Source organism: Tupaia chinensis, unplaced genomic scaffold, assembly GCF_000334495.1.
Source record: "Tupaia chinensis unplaced genomic scaffold, TupChi_1.0 Scaffold000597_1, whole genome shotgun sequence".
Lineage (NCBI taxonomy): Eukaryota > Metazoa > Chordata > Mammalia > Scandentia > Tupaiidae > Tupaia > Tupaia belangeri.
In genome coordinates this window covers 6,492,942-6,500,357 of record NW_006160114.1, presented here as the reverse complement: position 1 = coordinate 6,500,357, position 7,416 = coordinate 6,492,942, and the positions used below count along the sequence as shown (strand labels likewise).

The 7,416-nt window shown below is 33.3% G+C and overlaps 1 pseudogene; it reads right to left on the bottom strand.

Annotated features, from left to right (window-relative positions):
- Positions 1–5,368, bottom strand: part of LOC106735968 (60S ribosomal protein L21 pseudogene) — a 6,312-nt pseudogene extending 944 nt beyond the window's left edge.
- Positions 5,369–7,416: the final 2,048 nt, after the last annotated feature.

Genomic DNA, 7,416 nt, shown 5'->3' with positions numbered 1-7,416 from the left:
TCTTTCTCGTCCTTCTTCCCTCCTTCCCTCCCTCCCTCCCTCCCTTCCTCCCTCCCTCCCTTCCTCCCTCCTTCTCTTCCTTCCTTCCTTCCTTTCTTTCTCTTTCTTTTTTTATTCAGTGGGTCTGATGTGGTGGATGCTGGCCAGGGAAGTCTTCTATTTTCATAAATGACCAACAACACTCATGTGGAAAAGTCTGAAGTTACAACTCTCTATCCCTTAAAACTCTCTAGAGTTTGAATCCTTGCCTTTCACAATGCGATTTATAGTTGATACATTTGGCCTTCCTAATATCTGTTCTTTAGGCAGCCTTATTTTTCTGTCTAATCTTATGGCTTCCCTTTTATATTAAAACAACCCTGGCAGTTTTACATTAAATTAAATGTACTTTTCCTATGTGATTAAACAATCATGTACCTCGGTGTTTACTCACATGTGTTGAACACTTGTGTCCACATGAAAATCTGCACATGGGACCAGCAAATGGCATAATGGTTACGATGCTGGACTTTCACCTAGTCAATGGCCCTTTGAGTTCTGAACCCAGTACCTTCAAACTTATGCCAGGTGCATGTGTATACGTGCCCAAAATCCCAAAAGGAGATAGGAGGAGAAGGGATTGCAGTGTGGCTATCTCCCTTGTGGGGTGATTTCTTGATTTTTCTGTCTTTCTGTTTCTCTCTGTCTCTCCAGTGAGTGCATGCACCTTACAGCAAAAATCTCTCTTCTCTAAAAAAAAAAAGAAAAAAAAAGAAAAGAAAAGAAAAGAAAAGAAAAGAAAGCTTGCTCATGCATGATTGTAACAGCTTTATTTGTATTTTTCAAATGTGGAAAACAATATTTGTTGGTAGGTGAATGGATAAATAAACAGTGATACATACAGAGAATGGAATATTATATTGGAAAGAATTGGGTTATAAAGCTATGAAAAGATATGAAGGACTCCTAAATGCACAATACTAAGTGAAAGAGGCCAATGTGAAAATTCTACGTACTGCATGATTCCAACTATGTGACTTTCTATAGAAGGCAAAACTGTGAAGACATTTAGAAGGATCAGTGGTTGCCATGGGTTAGGGAGGAAGAAAGAGGGAAGGATGAATAGGTGGAGCACGGAAGATTTTTAGGTCAGTGAAACTATGCTGTATGATACTATAATGGTAGGTACAAGGTATTATATATTTGTCAAAACTCATATAAAATATACAACAGTAAGAATAAACTCTAATGTAAATTGTGGACTCTGGAAGATAATGATCTGTCAAATATAAGTTCACTGATAATAACAAAGGTACTACTCTGATACTGGATGTTGATAGTGGGGGAGGCTATGCGTATATGGGATAAGGGAGTATATGGAAAATCTCTGTACCTTCCATTTAAATTTGCTGATAACCTAAAACTGCCCTAAAAATAAGATCCATTTAAGAAAAATAAACTAAATAAAATTTCTTTTAAATAAAAAGTCCTACTGGGAAATCTATATTTTGTCTGGAGTACTATATTTTCATCTAACTTTTTAAAGCACTGTTTGAGAGACCCAGTCAGATGTCATTCTCAAGTAGAACTTCCATTAAATTGTTGTAATAATTTTATCATGATCTTTGTCTTTTGAGGATGAAATACATAGCCCTAGAAAGATATGTCGAATGTTAACATACCTTGAATTCATTTTTATTCTAGGTACACATTCTGCATGAAAGGGGTCACAGTAATAAATAAGCCCAGAAATAAACTCATATATTTATGGCAAATTGATTTTTGACAAGGCTGCCAATACAATTCAAAGGGGTACTAGGACAAATTAATATGTGCATATACAACAATGAAACTTGAACCCTATCTCACTCCATAAACAATTTTATTAAAATAGATCAGATTGAAATATAAGAGAAAAAACTGTGAAACCCTTAGAAGTAAAGCTTCATATTCTTGGATTAGGAAATTGTTTTTTAGATATGACACCAAAAATAAAAGTGACAAAAATCAGATAAATTAAACTACTTTAACTGAAAACCTCTAGCTAATATCATACACAGAATATAAATAAACTTTGCCACCTGAGAAAAATATTGTAAATAATATTATGATAAGATATTTATATCTAGAACTCTTACAACTCTCTAAAAATGTAATTAATAATTTATAAATGGGAAAAGTATTTAAATAGACATTTCTTTAATGAAAATATAAAAAAATGGTCTATATAAAAAGATGTTTAAGATATTAGTCATTAGGAAAATGCAAATCAAACTTACAATCACTTTACACCTAGAATTTTATTATTATAAGATTATTAATAAAAATGTAAATTTTTAGTGAAGATATGATATGACTGAAACCCTCATTCTTTTCTAGTAAAAACATAAAATAGTACAATCAGTTTGGAAAATAGATGTAAGTTCCTCACATTGTTAAGCATACAGGTATTATAAGATTCTGCATTGTATTCCTATAAATATATATATATATATGGGAAATGACACATGTACACCCAAAAACTTTTAAGTGAATATTCATAGCAGCATTACTATCAATAGCTAAAAAGTTAGAATAACCCAAATGTCTATAAACTGATGAATGGGTAAATAATATGTGCTATATTTATATGAAATCTATATTATTTGTCAATTAAAAGGAATGAGATACTATTGTAGTACATAGTATAGCAAGACAAATCTTAAAAAATATTCTACTGAATGAAAGGAGCCAAAAAAGATCAATTTATTGTGGTTCCATTTGTATTAAATATTTAGAAAAGGTAAATCTGTAAAGACAAAAAGCATGTTTTTTTAGGGAGGTTTAGTATGCTTTTCTTTTTCTACTTTGTTAAGGTGGGAAATTAGGTTATTGATTTGAGATAATTCTTTTTGTAATTAAAAATAATTCATAATAGAGCATGTGTGCATACAGGAAAGAGAGAGAGAGAAGAAACAGAAAACAGAAGTACCTTTCATGGGACTTGGGCAAGCTATGTTTGCCCTCCCCCAGTTCCACCAGGATTCTAGGATGCACCCAGGTCAGGTAAACCAGATATTTGAATCATAGTTGGAATGTGACTTCCAGCTCTGCAATCCCACATACTACTGACTGTACCACAGAGACTGGGTCCAATCTTCTTTTAGAATATAAATGTTTAAGGGCCAGCAGATAGCATAATGGTTATATTGTTGGATTTCCATGTAGTTGACTGCGGTTTGAGTTCCGGGCCCAGAAGCTTAAGAAAAACTCACACGTGGCACATGTGTGTGTGTGCATACCCAAAACCCGAGAGGAGAATGGAGGAGAAGAGATTGAGGTGTGGGCAACCCCCTGGAGGGAGTGATTTCTTGCTTTCTGTATTGATGTCTTTCTCTGTTTCTCAGGCCAGTGCATGTGCTCTACGGTAAAAATCTCTCTTTTATAAAAAGAAAGGAATATTAATCTTTACAGTCATAAATTTTTATCTGAGCACTGATTGCCCATACATTTTAGCACATCGTGGTTTTGTTTTCATTTGTATCAAGGTATTTTCTACTTTCCTTTATGAATTCTTCTGTGATAATTTATTATATAGGATTTTGTTTAATTTCTATACATTTGTGAATTTCCTAAATTTCCCTCTGGCATTAATTTTTAATTTAATTCAATTGTGGCCACAAAATATATTTTGCATAATTTCAATTATCTTACAATTATTGAGGCATTTAAAACAATTTTATTTTATGATTTCTTATTTACATTTAATTATTATACACCTTTATAGGATACAATATGGCTTTTCAAAGCATGCATGTAGTTTGTGATAATCAAAATAAAAGATATTACCATATATATAATTTTCAATAGAGAACTCATGTCTCTGTATCTGTTAAATATTTTTTTCTTGAGACCCTCCCACCCACCACTTCCTTATATACAGTCTATCTTCCTTATATACAGTCTCTGGTATCAAACTTACCCTCCCATGTGGGATCCAGGTGGCTCAACCACTACACCACCTGGATGACCCTCTATATGGTTTGTGTGTGTGTGTGTGTGTGTGTGTGTGTGTGTGTGCCAGTACCATGCTGTCTTGATTATCATACCTTTGTAATGTATTTTGAAGTTGGGTGGTGAGATGCCTCCTACTTTATTGTTTTTGCACAGTACTGATTTGGCAATATGGAGCCTTTTATGACTACAGATAAATTTCACAATCTTTTTCTATTTATGTGAAGAATGGTACCAGTAATCTGATTCGAATCAGATTGAATTTGTAAATTAATTTGGGTAGAACTGACATTTTGATATATTGATTCTTTCTGTACAAGGATAAGGGGCATCTTTCCAGTTTTTTAACATCATACTTAATTTATTTTTTCAGTTTTCCATGTAGATGTCTTTCATCTCTTTGGTTAGGTTTATTCCCAGGTTTGTGTGTATTTCTGTGTGAGTGTGTATGTACAGCTATTATAAATAAATTGCTTTATTCAATCTGCCTCAGTTTGTACATTGTTGGTGTATAAAAACGCTATACATTTTTATATATTGATTTTGAATCCTGCTACCTTATTCAATTCATTTATCACTTCTAGAGTATTTTTTTTGTAATCTTTTAGATTTTCTATGTATATAATCATGTCATCTGGGAATAAGGACATTTTTACTTTTTCTTGTCCAATTTGAATGCTTTCTACTTTATATTCATCTTACTGCATTCACTAGGACTTACAGCACTATGTTGAAAAGGAGTGGAGAAAGTGGACAGCCTTGTCTTGTTTCAGTTTTTACTGGGAAAGCTTCCAGCTTTTCCCCATTTAGTATGATGTTAACTATGGGTTTGTCATATATGGATTTTTTTTGTGTTGATAAATCTACATTTTATTTTATTTTATATGTTTATAGAGCATAGATTAGTTTATTTTTAACACTCACCATGCCATGAATCTATAGAGAATAGGTTCCAGTAGCTCAGGCTCCTTCCCATTGGTTCTCACAAAGTGTGCTTCTCTGGGTAGAGCAAACTGGTGCTTTAGTTGAACCCAGGTACCTTTCTCTTTGACTTTTTTATTTTTCTGGTCATTTTCCTTCACATGTTTTAGGAAGGTATCTCTGCTCTTACAATGGTTAATATGTTCAATATGCACAATAATTCTCTTGGCAAGAATCTTGGCCTTAACTTGTTTACAACAATGACAACAGCATGCTGGGTCACATTGTAGACTCTTCCAGTTTTGCCATGGTAACATTTGTGGGGCATTCCTTTTTGAATAGTACCCATTCCCTTGATGTCTGCAATATCACCTTTCTTGTAGATTTGCATATATGTTGCCAAAGGAACCACTCCATGTTTTCTAAAAGGCCTAGAGAACATATATCAGGTGTCTCTCCTTTTTCCCTTTGTGTTCGTAATTTTGGTTAATTACTGGAAGATGGCAGTTCCGGCCAAAAGGCGATTAATCTACTTTCTGTACCTATCTTGTTGACAGTCTTGATCATGGAAGGATGTTGTATTTTATCTAATGCCTTTTTCTGTATGAATTGTTACGATTATATGGATAATATCTTTCCTTATGTTAATATGCTCTATTACATTTATTGTTTTGTGTATGGTGAACCATCTTTGTATCCCTGGGATAAAGCCTTCCTGGCCATGGTCTGGAATCTTTTTGGTGTGCTGTTCAATTTGATTTGCCAGTGTCTTGTTGAAGGTTTTTGCGTCTGTACTCATTAAGGATATTGGTTTTTGTTGTTGTTGTCATGTCCTTGGCTGCTTTTTATATCAAGGTAATAGAGGACTTACAGAATGAGTTTGGAAGGGTTTCTTTGGAGCTTTAGAAATAGTTTGAGGAGAATTGAAGTCAACAATTCTTTAAAAGTTAACCCCAGTTAGAATGGCTAAGATTATAAAAATAAAAAACAATAAGTGCTGGCAAGGCTGTGGAGAAAAGGAAACTCTCCTGCACTGTTGGTGGGAATGTAAATTAGTACAGCCACTGTTGAGAACAATATGGAGGTTTCTCAAAGACCTGCAAGTAGAAGTACCATATGATCCAACAATTCCACTCCTGGGCATCTACTCAAAAGACAGGAAGACACTCAGTAGGAAAAGTACTTGTACATTCATGAGTATTGCTGCATTATTCACAATTACTAAGACATGGAGCCTGCCCAAATGTTCATGGACAGATGAATGGATTTAGAAAGTGTGGTGCATATACACTATGAAATACTACTCAGCTAAAAAAAAAAGAGTTAAGACTCTGGCATTTGCTAGAAAGTGGGTGAATATGGAAGATTTACAGCTAAGCAAAGCAAACCAAACCAGAATATAAAATAGAGGCATTGTGTTTCCCTACTCTGTATATATAAAATGTTTGTACTTTATGAAAGAAACTAAAAGATTGGAAGGTATAAAAACATGGAGAACAATTGTGGACATTACAGACAATATGGGAGGAGAGTGGGAGGTGGGGGAGGGTGAGAGCAAGGCTATCAAGGGGAAAAAGAAAGTAGCAAAACTTTCATAAGACATAAAATGGAAAATTATCTATTGATGATAAAATGTATGATCATATCTTTAACTGGACTAATACATGGTGTATTCATGCTGGGAAAATTAAAAAAATAAGTAAATGAAAAAGACTTGGGTTACAAAAACAATAAATGAACCATAAAAAAAACTTTGGAGTTTTCAGAAGTGAAGCCATCAGGACTTGTGCTCTTGTGCTTTTCCTGTTGGCAGACTATCACTGATTCAATCTCAATGCTTGTTATCTGTCTTTCAAGCTTTCAATTTCCTGCTGGTTCATTCTAGGTATATTGTATGTGTCTAGAAATTTGTCCTTTTCTTCAGGTTTTCTTGTTTGTTGGCATATAGTTCCTTGTACTATTTATTCTCTCATGATTTTGTATATTTCTGTTATATGTGTTGTAATATTGTCTGCTTCATTACTGATTTTATTTATCCATCAATAGTTCCTTTCTCTGTTTTTCTTTATTAGTCTAGTTAATGGTTTGTCAATTTTTCTTACCTCTCCAAAAATCAGTTTTTTATTTCATTGACTTTTTACTGTAATTCTTTTATTTTCTATTTCATTTATTTCTGCTCTAGTTATTTTTTCTGGTATTTTTTGTTTTTGTCTTTGTTTCTATTGTAGTTTTTCCAGTTCCTTGAGATATGCTGTTATGTTATATTTTTTCCACCTTTCTATTTTGTTCTTGTGAGTGATAATTGCTATAATTTTTCCCTTATGACTACTTTCTCTGTTTCCTAAAGATTATGGAGGGGGTTGTGTGTTCCTTATTGTTGGTTTCAATAAATCTTTTTATTTCAGTCTTAATTTCTTCAGTAGTTTTGAAGTTTTTGAAGAGTAAAATGTTTAGTTTTCACTCTGACCTTTTGGTTTCTATTTCTGTGAAATGACTTTTTCTATGTTTTTCCATTAAGTCTAT